Genomic DNA, 11123 nt, shown 5'->3' with positions numbered 1-11123 from the left:
CTGACCTGTTTGCCGTGTATCACACACATCTTGTTAAGTTGAACCATTTCTGTTGTGTTGGCTAAATGAAAACAGACCATCCGAGTGAATTGTATACCGTATATCACACACACCTTGATCTGGCTGACTGTTTCTATTGTGTTGCCTAATCACAAACAGTTCATCCAAGTGAACTGTATGTTGTATATCGCACAAACCTTCATCTATATGACTGTTTCTGCTGTTATGCTCATCGCAAACAGTTCATTCGAGTGAAATGTATGCCACCCATCGCACACACAACTACAATCTGAATCGTGTTTGATGTCTATGCCATCACAAACGTTTTGTATCTTTTTGACGGTTTTATTACATCACCGTTTGCGATTAATGCATAGCACACAGCTTCGTCGAAGGATCTCTGATTGTAGTGTCACGTTAGCAGCATCCTGTAGTAGTGGATGATTGATACCATCACATGGAGAGGGCCCTAAGAATATCTCTCCATCGTCGCAGGAGAAAATCCCACTCTCGAGCTATACGGTCACTTGTCAAACTTTCTGATGAACCTGTAAGTTGTCGTTATGATCACCGTGTTACATGTGACGTTTGAGCAACCCCATAGCCCATCGTATGGTAAGAAATGACCACGATATTCTCATGGTGTAAGGAGCAATATCACACGTTAAAACTCCATGTTATTACAATTGAATGCAGACGATGTTAACTCAATTCATAACAGACAAGATTGGGTCGATTCATTATGATTATTCTTCCAACATCATAATCTCAATGTTTTTTAGGACTATTGTTACACTCAATGATATCCGAAGATCCAGAAAACGTGATCACCAACAACACTTGAGCTAGCTAGTCTTAGAGGCCAGACTAGGAATGTTTAATTTATCATTTATCATTCCACGCATGCATATATGAGTTTTCCACTGAATAGCATATTGCAGGATCATAGCAGTCATAACATAAAATATAAACTCTTAATCATGTATATGGAAATATAATAATACAAATATTATTGCCTCTAGGGCATATTTCCAACAGATGGTAATGAGGTGGAAGTTCCAGTTCAAGGTGGAGGTGCGGCTGCACATGACGTTGGTGTTAGGGCGGTGTTGTAATAATGATAAGTCAAGTCCGACAAGGCAAGAATCATGCCCATCGTGGTCGTCATTGGGGTGGGCATCGTTGTGCTTGTGGCGCCTATGCATATGTGTGCGGTCGCTGGAGTCCACCACGACAACTATTGTGTCGGTCGCTGGAATCCGCCATGCAATTATCATGGGGAGAGTACACACGCGATGGTGTTGCTCACACTGGCCCGCATGTTCCCCGCATGATGGACCATGTACTGGTCTTGGTGCTTGTGTGTGCAATCCGACTCCAGTAGGGTCACCACGAGGCATGGATGAGAGCTCTGCCTCGGGGTCCTTGTTAGCGGCCGACGAAGTGGCCTACAATGAAATGGAGCCTACGTTAGCAGAGAGAAACATGGCATACATGCGTCGTCGAAGGCCGTGGGAGGCATTGGCTCCAGCGGTAAGTCCCCTGTGAGGGCTACGTAGAGATACAACCAGGACATCACTCCGGGATTGCCTTGTGTACCTCATACCCGAGTTAGCCGGTTTCATGGATTTAGGCACCGACGGTGCAGAAAAAACATGGTGCCGTCAACCGAACTCCCGTGCCTCCTCCTCCAGGTGGAATACGAGAATGACAATTGCCTCTCTCAGACTCAATGGCTTTGGTGACCATTGATGGTGACGCGCGCCGTGCCCGACTTGAGCACCAGTAGATTGCACCTCCCTCACGCGACGGCGACGAAGGCTAGGGAAAGAGGTGCGATTTGGGAGGTGGTTAATGAACGATGGGGACAGGGTCTAGGGATTGGGGGAGGGGGTATTTTCACGCCATCATGTACCACACGGGGTTTTTGCCACAAAAAAAGTGTATGCAAGTGGCCCATGCCCTTAGTTTATTCTTGAATAGGGTGACCATAGTGTATTCTGAGGACAAGTCCAATGACCGCCGATGAATTTTACTATGTTGCCGATTTGCTTGCACATACGTGGATGGTCAATCGGTCAAACAGTACGCGATGTAGGAAGAATACATAACCAAAATGTACACGATGACCGTTAGTGTTCACAGATGTGACTTTCGTGACTATATTATGGGTATTTCTAAGTCTAGTGAGCAAAGTAAAATATGGGAACGAGTCCAGTGACCTACGGTGAATTTACTTGTGAACACCAATAGGACCGAAAACTCTTTAACGCAAATCCCTACTACCGAATGACCGGCTCAGACAAAGGGTTCATCTGGGCCCAAGAGCCAAAACGCTCCTCCCATAGAGTTTGCATTATTTACATATAAATGAGAATTAAAATCAAATATTTTTTAAACCAAATGACCAAATTATGAGGGGCTTTCAACATTGTGTTCCCAAATTGATAAGTTTATATGCACCTTTTTACGTACTTCAAAAACTACTACTACGTCTAGGTACATTCATTCGAGTGTCATGAGATGGAGGTAGTACATGTGTACTTTGTTTTTCATTGTATGTACGTGTAATTTTATGTGTTAGTGTACGCGCATTGCAGCTGCCAAATTTTGAAGTACTATGCGTAGATAATTACACAAACATCATATTTAGAAAAAAAAAACATAGGCACGGGTAAATACATCCACAGTGCACCGAGAAAGTAAAACTTATAGGAAGTGAAAATAAAACCATCTAAAAATAGAAGTAAAAACAATACACTGTACACGTGTAGAAAAAGACCGAAAAATAATTACATTGTTAGGAAACCTTGCATGCAAGATGCTCCGTGTGTAACACATGTCAGCACGGGTGCATCCCAACGGCTGCATAGGGAAAGTATCAGGTACAGCCATCCTTGGAGTACTCCCGGTGCTCCAAGTTTAAAAACAACATTCATAAATGTTTCAAAAAAGATCAAAAAAATGTGTGTATGTTCGTAAGGAATGCAACTACAACCCCTAAAAAATTTCAAGTCCAACCTCGTATTGTACATTAAGAAACAAAAGTGTGAAATCTAGCATGAATAGTGTAAAAAAAGTAAAATCAACATTGACATTATTCACATCTAGATTTCACATTTTTTCAATGTACATTTTGAGTTTAGACCTGAAATTTTCAGGGGTTGTAGTCACATTCCTTGCGAACATTCCTATTTTTTCCGAAATTTATGAAAATATTTAAGATTTGTTTTTTGAACTTGGAGCACCGGGAGTACCCCAAGAATGGGATTACCAGATATTTTCCCTGGGTCCATAACCTCCCTAAAGGCCAGCAATTTATACTAGGAAAAGTAGAAGTTAATACCGCAGTTACGAAGGCGGGCCTAAACATAAATTGGTTCGGGTGCCAACTCATATCCGACGCCTTAAGCACCCATTGACTTGAAAACCCTACACACATTTATTCCCTTAGTTAGATTTTCAAGCACCTCCAAAGTGGTTTTTTGTTCTTGGTTTTTTGGTCCGGTTTTCCTTTTTCTTTTACTATTTTTATATTCATGAATTTAATTTTTGAACCAATGAACATTTTTAAGCTCTTCATTTTCTTCAAATTCATGAACATTTTTAAATTCCTGAACTTTTTTCAAATTGATGAACCTTTTTTTAATCCGTGAACATTTTTCAAGTTTTGTGCAGTTTTTCGTATCTATGATTTAAGTCCGCAGACTATTCTCAAATTCGCCAACACTTTCCAAATTTGTGAACTTTTTCAAATCAATGGAATTTTTCTCAACTCATGATTTTTTTTAAAAATTATTAACCTTTTTCAAATTCGTGAACTTTTTTGAGTCTCAAATGTTTTTTTCCAATTCATGATCATTTTTAAAATTGGTGAACTTTTGAAAAATTATGTACTTCTTCAAATCTCTGAACATTTCTCATATTCACAAACATTTTTCTAGTTTGTGAATTATTTTCAAATCCATGAACTTTTTCTCAATCTATAAATATTTTCCAAATCCTTGAAATCTTGTCAAATTCATGAAAATTTTGGAGTCTTGAACTTTTTTGCGAATTTGTGAATATTTTTCAATTTCAGAAAAACCAACCCCAGTTTTTCCAAAATTTCAATAGTCAATGGTCATTCGGTCTAACATTGACGGCCGAGCACATAGGAGCGATTAGGGGCGTGCCCTTTTTGACGATTGGGCCGCTTGTACGCAAACTGGTCCAGCCCGTGCAAGAGGCGCACGGGAGCTGACTTGCTACCTGGCGCAGAGAGCGCTAACTAGGGACTCCTCATTCGGATGGTACAAGCAAGTGTGGCCTTAACACACCCTTTAAAAGGGGCAGCCCAGTAGTTGGTTGTGTGTTGGTTGCTTATGTATGTGTTAAATCACGCGTCCTTTTCCTTATATATTTTTTTACATTTGTTTATGCAAGCAGATATGCTTTTTTTTGGAAAAACTTTCAATCTATTCATCTTCAATCATGGCAGTACAACGAACAACAAAAATAAAAATTACATCCAGATCCGTAGACCACCTAGCGGCGACTACAAGCACCGAAGCGAGCCGAAGGCGCGCCGCCGTCATCGCCCCTCCATCGCCGGAGCCGGGCACAACTTGTTGTAGTAGACAGTCGGGAAGTCGTCGTGCTAAGGCCCCATAGGACCAGCACCCCAGAACAGCAACCGCCGCCGATGAAAAATAGCGTAGATCGGAAGAATCCAAACCGAAGACACACGAATATAGACGAACAACGACGAGATCCGAGCAAATCCACCAAAGATAGATCTGCCGGAGACACACCTCCACTCGCCCACCAACGATGCTAAACGCACCGCTGAAATGGGGGCTAGGCGGGGAGACATTTATTTCATCTTCAGGGAGCCGCCGTCGTCTCGCCTTCCTGAGTAGGGCACAAACCCTAACAAGATTGAAAAAAACAACTAAAAACGGAGCCCTCCCGCCGGCCCTTGCCAGGATCCACCGCGCCTCCATGGCCCTAGGGCCACCGGAGACGAGGCGGACCGGCGCCGGCGAGAGGCACGAACCCTAACTTCCTTTTTTGGAGGAGGAGTTCTTCCTTTGCTTTTTGTTTTGAACTGTCTGCTGAAAGCAGATATGCTAATGCGTTGCAACGGGAGAGTAAGCATTTTTTTCAACCGATCCTTATTTTCATTTTGATTCAGCTCTGATTCTGACTTATTGTATGTGTGCACCTACGCAACACTCAGACAACATCTGAGCGGTGCCATTCGACACCGAGGAGGCCGCGTCTATGGATTAAGTCCTATATGTTTCATCGTCACATGCAACAAATGGAACACAAATTAAGATCCTACATATTGGTCTCAATATTAATGCTCATGACTATCACAAGAACGGATTCAATTTCTTTCATGACTTTCACAAGAATAGTTTGGATATTGTCAAAATAAATATTCATGCACTTTTGATGTTGAATTTTATAATTGTATGTACATCCCATAAAAATTATTTGTGTATTTACTACAAAAAGAATTGTGTAGCCCGTTGGTAAGTACGTGTGTGGATTTCACCAAGAAAAGGTACGTACGTAGGGTCTTAGATCATGGAACATGTACAAAAAACGAACCTGATGCAAGTACAACATGCCGAAGGACTATAATGGCGTCATTATAATCATTTTACTCTCTCATTGCCAACCAGCACACAAGGATACAACATGTTCGTTTGAAATATGGATCAGGGCCAGTAGAAAGGGAGCCGGATCATGCATCACAGATTAAGCTTGCAATTGAAATAGCAATTTAGAATAGTTAACAGGTAAACTAACATCATGTTTAGATTCTACATATTTTTTTAATTAAATTTCATATATAACATGTCAAAATTGGATATAGGGTCTAAAATATATGGTTATTTTAATAAAACATTTATTTTAGATGGAATGCGGGTTTTATGACTGTGTGTTAATTGGAATAAAAGGTAAGGAGTTTTATGTAAAATGCAAAAAACTATTCACTATAATCATGGACCATGAGTTGATTTCCAAAAACTGTAGGTGTTTTCTATAAAATGGAATGACGGACAAAGAGGACACTATTTGCTTTATCAACATATATAAAATTTTAAAATGTTCAAATACCAAAAAACATAAATTAATAAACTATAAAATATTCACCGCACATTTTTTTCGAGGGTACGCAAATTGCGTACCTTAGCTTTATAGAAGGAGAGAAATACAGCCATACAACCACAACTACCTCTCGCTGCGAACAACGAGCGTGGCACAACTCCACACTCGACACAAACAAGGAAACCACACACGACTACACACTACAACATACAAGAACCTACCCAAAGCCGAAATCCTCGCCGCGTCTCGACCGACGCCGATGATCATCGAAGAACAACAACTCTAGCTTCCTTGGAAGAACCAACGACGACCGTACATAGCGCCAGAGAAGAACGATTCGGGCAGCGATGCACGCCGGAGGAGCCCAACATAGGGCCTCTTATCTCCAAGCATGAAGCTCCCAACAGAGGAACAATGTTAGAAAGACGTCGCCATTGTGCCGATCCTACGAATCAAGGCTTTCGCCCCGGAGATGGTTGCCAATACAAGGCAACGTGGGCAATGGCGCTACCCTCGGCGACGCCTCCAGGAAGGGGAATGACACCCATGGGTGCCATCGACGCCAGTCCAACCAAGGCGGAACAGGATTTTCATCCGTAGCATTGCACATTCACCGCACATTTGAAAATACGAATGCAAAGTATTTTTTGTTAGCATAATTTTAAAGAAATGTTGATACCTTTCAACGGGGGGGGGGGGGGGGGGGGGGGGGGGAGACGCTCGCGCAAGCGTGGAGTGGTCTGCCCACCTGACTTTCCTTTTAATTTTTTTCTTGTTATTTTTTTTGTTATATATTAGCAAAAGAGCTTATGCATTGTAACGGGAAAAAAAATAAACGATGCCCTAAGCAATAACTGTGACTCAAGACCCTAATAGGTCCGTGTTATTTATTCGAACACGTCATCCCATCTGTGTTGTCACTTATCCTTCTCCCACCCTAACCGACGGTGGCCTGAGTGTTAATACAATCACAATGCGTTTGAATGTGGTCAATTCTAAGGCGTCTCTCTCTCTCTGCATAAGATGAGAAATGTGCTTTCCTTTTTTCCATGTAAGGTTTTGCTGACGCGTCCATGCGTTGTTACAGATGATTTCATTAGTATCCAATCTAATTTTACTAATGCCGATAAACGCATTAACAATATAATTGTGCTGGCCAAATCAGAAGAGAAGGAAATAAATCCAGCCTTACATGGTACAGGGGAGGAGGCGGCACCGAGTCTCTCTCCTTCTACTCCGGCCGGATGAGCCGACGAAGTAGAAGAGGAGAGGAGAGGAGGCCGTCAGAGTAGAAGAGGAGAGGAGGCGAGGCGTCAGGGGAGTGCTTTCTCAGAGAGCAGAGGAGCAGACAGAATGAGGGAGAGGAGTTTATATCGATATGATTCAGACTGATCCGAGCGCTTTCACACTGGAGCAACACGTTATATCTTCTTTTTTTGCGAATACCAACACGTTATATCTAACATTATTAAGAAGTTGCTCCCCATTTCTACCTATTCTCATACCATGCACACTGTCCACATGAGCTTTATGCCACATCATCAATCAGTTTACAAAATCATTCAATCAGTCTTGCAGTTCTCCACCCAAACAGCCGTGAGACATGCAGCCTATCCGTCTTAAGTACCGCGTGGGATAGACTCTGCATGCAAGCATGAAGCATCCATCGCTAGTGATGCCTAATAAACAACAATATGTACCTACATGCAGCGGTTCCACCGATAGTCACCAAGATAGCTAGCTATTAACACGGGACGTGAACAAAGAAACTGCTTTGATTACGGTATAAATTAATACCCGGACTAGGTTCCTTCATCTTAGGAATAAATCACCATCGATTTCCTTGAAAAATCCTAACCGACTCTCTTCTCATCTTCCCCATATCTCAGCCTCCTCCCTCTCTATTTCTCGATACTACGCCGTCACCAGACAAAACCTTCAAGGGTTCATCGCCGTCGAAGACGCGCGCACCGCTGCCCTAATACTTGACATTTTGTTCCGCTGATTTGCTCACATCTGCAGTCGAATGCCACGACGAGCGGAGCCGACGCCTTGAACATGGCAATTTGCGTCCTTCTGGCCGGTCAGGTCTTAGATGAGCACTACACCTCCATAGCTTGAGGTCTGCTAGCTTGCGTCCGGTGCGCTCTCAAGAAAGGCGCCCTCATGGTGGGGCTCACGAACCGGTACGTGGTCACGCACTATGGCCTGCATGACGCGGACGCCGGTGCCGGGTACACCTACTCTCGGTGGGCGACCCCGAGTGTGAGTGCCTCGGCCAGTGCTAGGGTACAGCCCAATATTACGTGTACTGATTTTATGCTTCACTGAAAAAGGGTCAGGTTTTCTTACCTTTTTCTCATATGTTCATGTATTTGCATGCAAAGGAAATCGTAGCAATTTTCTTATTCCAGTATATTGGATGCATTCCAGAATTCAATTTTGGTTCTTTAAATACTTCCACGGATTATAAGGGGGTTATCAACTTCCCAATTGACTTGCAGCAATGAACTAGCTGTGCTGGATTGGTAAATATACCTTCTTTCCAATGAGGTAACTGGAAAAGGTTACTATACACCAACCCTTTTCTATGATCTGTTGCTATGTACTCTTATTGGATTCATTTTTTTCCATACAATGTTGTTTTGCCGGATGTTTCTACACTGGAGCACCTTCAATCATTTGTGCACCTACAGGTGTTATGCGTAATCTAGATTATATAAGTTTGATATTTTTCTTCAAACTAACAATCTTCATTTTGAGCGACACCATTGGTTCAATGCAAAAATCTGTCTGATCACTTTTATATGCCTTTAGACATTGTCACAGGATTAATTTTAATATGTTTGCCTCTCTTGATAGCTCTCTAAAATCACCACATTAGTTCTGATAATGACAAGTAACGTAGTATTGCAGAAGTTACCCACATTATAGAACAATCTTGCATTACTACACCCGTGGAGCATCACTATGATTGTACCTTAGATCCTCATAGTTGGTGAACTGAAACATTGCTGCTATGAAAGAACTTTAGCATCTGATTTGTGCATTCTATGAATGATATGGACATATGGTTATGCTTAGGTAGTTGGTAGTCGGTAGTTTCTACTCGCAAAAAATGGAAAACAATAATATGTTTTGTGTGGTCAGTAGAAAATAGTAAGTCATGTATTTTGAGGTCCTAACGTTTTTGATCTTGAAACTAAATATTTTCTATAATGATATTATCTTTTAGAGATTGCTTTTGCTTAAGATTTTCCGTGCGTATTATAGTCGCTTCCTACAAATTCCCGCTGCAACGCGCGGGGTATCTTCTAATTTATATAATTCTTGTGGCATGCTGGTATTGGGGAACGTAATAATTTTAAAAAAATATCCTACGCATACGCAAGATCACGGTGATGCATAGCAACAAGAGGGGAGAGTGTCGCCCACGTACCCTCGTAGACTGTTAAGCGGAAGCATTATGACAACGCGGTTGATGTAGTCATACGTCTTCACGATCGACCGATCCTCAATACCGAACGCATGGCACCTCTGCGTTCAGCACACGTTCAGCTCGGTGACGTCCCGCGAACTCACGATCCAGTAGAGCTCGAAGGAGAGTTTGTTCAGCACAACGGTGTGGTGACGATGTTGATGAAGCTACCGACGCAGGGCTTCGCCTAAGCACCGCTACGATATAACCGAGGTGGATTATCTTGGAGGGGGAGGGGGCACGCGGCTGCCCTTGGCCGCCCCTCCTCTTCTCACACTAAGGCCCATTAGGCCCAATATACTCCCCGGGGGGTTCCGGTAACTCCCCGGTACTCCGGTAAATGTCCGAAACCTCCCGAAACACTTCCGGTGTCTGAACATAGTTATTCAATATATCGATCTTTACATCTCGGCCATTTCGAGACTCCTCGTCATGTCCGTGATCATATCCGGGACTCTGAACTACCTTCGGTACATCAAAACACAAAAAATCATAATATCGATCATCACAGAACTTTAAGCGTGCGGACCCTACGGGTTCGAGAACTATGTAGACATGACCGAGACATGTCTCCGGTCAATAACCAATAGCGGAACCTGGATGCTCATATTGGTTCCTACATATTCTACGAAGATCTTTATCGGTCAAACCGCACAACAACATACGTTGTTCCCTTTGTCATCGGTATGTTACTTGCCCGAGATTCGATCGTCGGTATCTTAATACCTAGCTCAATATCGTTACTGGAAAGTCTCTTTACTCGTTCTGCAATGCATCATCCCACAACTAGCTCATTAGTTGCATTGCTTGCTAGGCTTATAGTGATGTGCATTACCGAGAGGGCCCAGAGATACCTCTCCGACAATCGGAGTGACAAATCCTATTCTTGAGCTATGCCAACTCAACAAGTACCATCGGAGATACCTGTAGAGCACCTTTATAATCACCCAGTTATGTTGTGACGTTTGGTAGCACACAAAGTGTTCCTCCGGTAATCGGGAGTTGCAGTCATAGGAACATGTATAAGTCATGAATAAAGTAATAGCAGTAAACTAAAACGATCAGGTGCTAAGCTAACAAAATGGGTCAAGTCAATCACATCATTCTCTAATGATGTGATCCCATTAATCAAATGACAACTCATGTAATCAGATGGTTAGGAAACATAACCATCATTGATTCAACGAGCTAGTCAAGTAGAGGCATACTAGTGACAATCTATTTGTTTATGTATTCACACATGTATTATGTTTCCGGTTAATACAATTCTAGCATGAATAATAAACATTTATCATGATATGAGGAAATAAATAATAAATTTATTATTGCCTCTAGGGAATATTTCCTTCAGTCTCCCACTTGCACTAGAGTCAATAATCTAGATTACACAGTAATGATTCTAACACCCATGGAGTCTTGGTGCTGATCATGTTTTTCTCGTGGAAGAGGCTTTGTCAACGGGTCTGCAACATTCAGATCCGTTTGTATCTTGCATATCTCTATGTCTCCCACCTGGACTTAATCCCGGATGGAATTGAAG

The sequence above is a fragment of the Triticum urartu genome, chromosome 2A (assembly GCF_056163025.1).
Source record: "Triticum urartu cultivar PI428250 chromosome 2A, HENAU_Tu73, whole genome shotgun sequence".
In the NCBI taxonomy this organism is placed as follows: Eukaryota; Viridiplantae; Streptophyta; class Magnoliopsida; order Poales; family Poaceae; genus Triticum; species Triticum urartu.
This window is presented reverse-complemented; position numbering follows the sequence as displayed.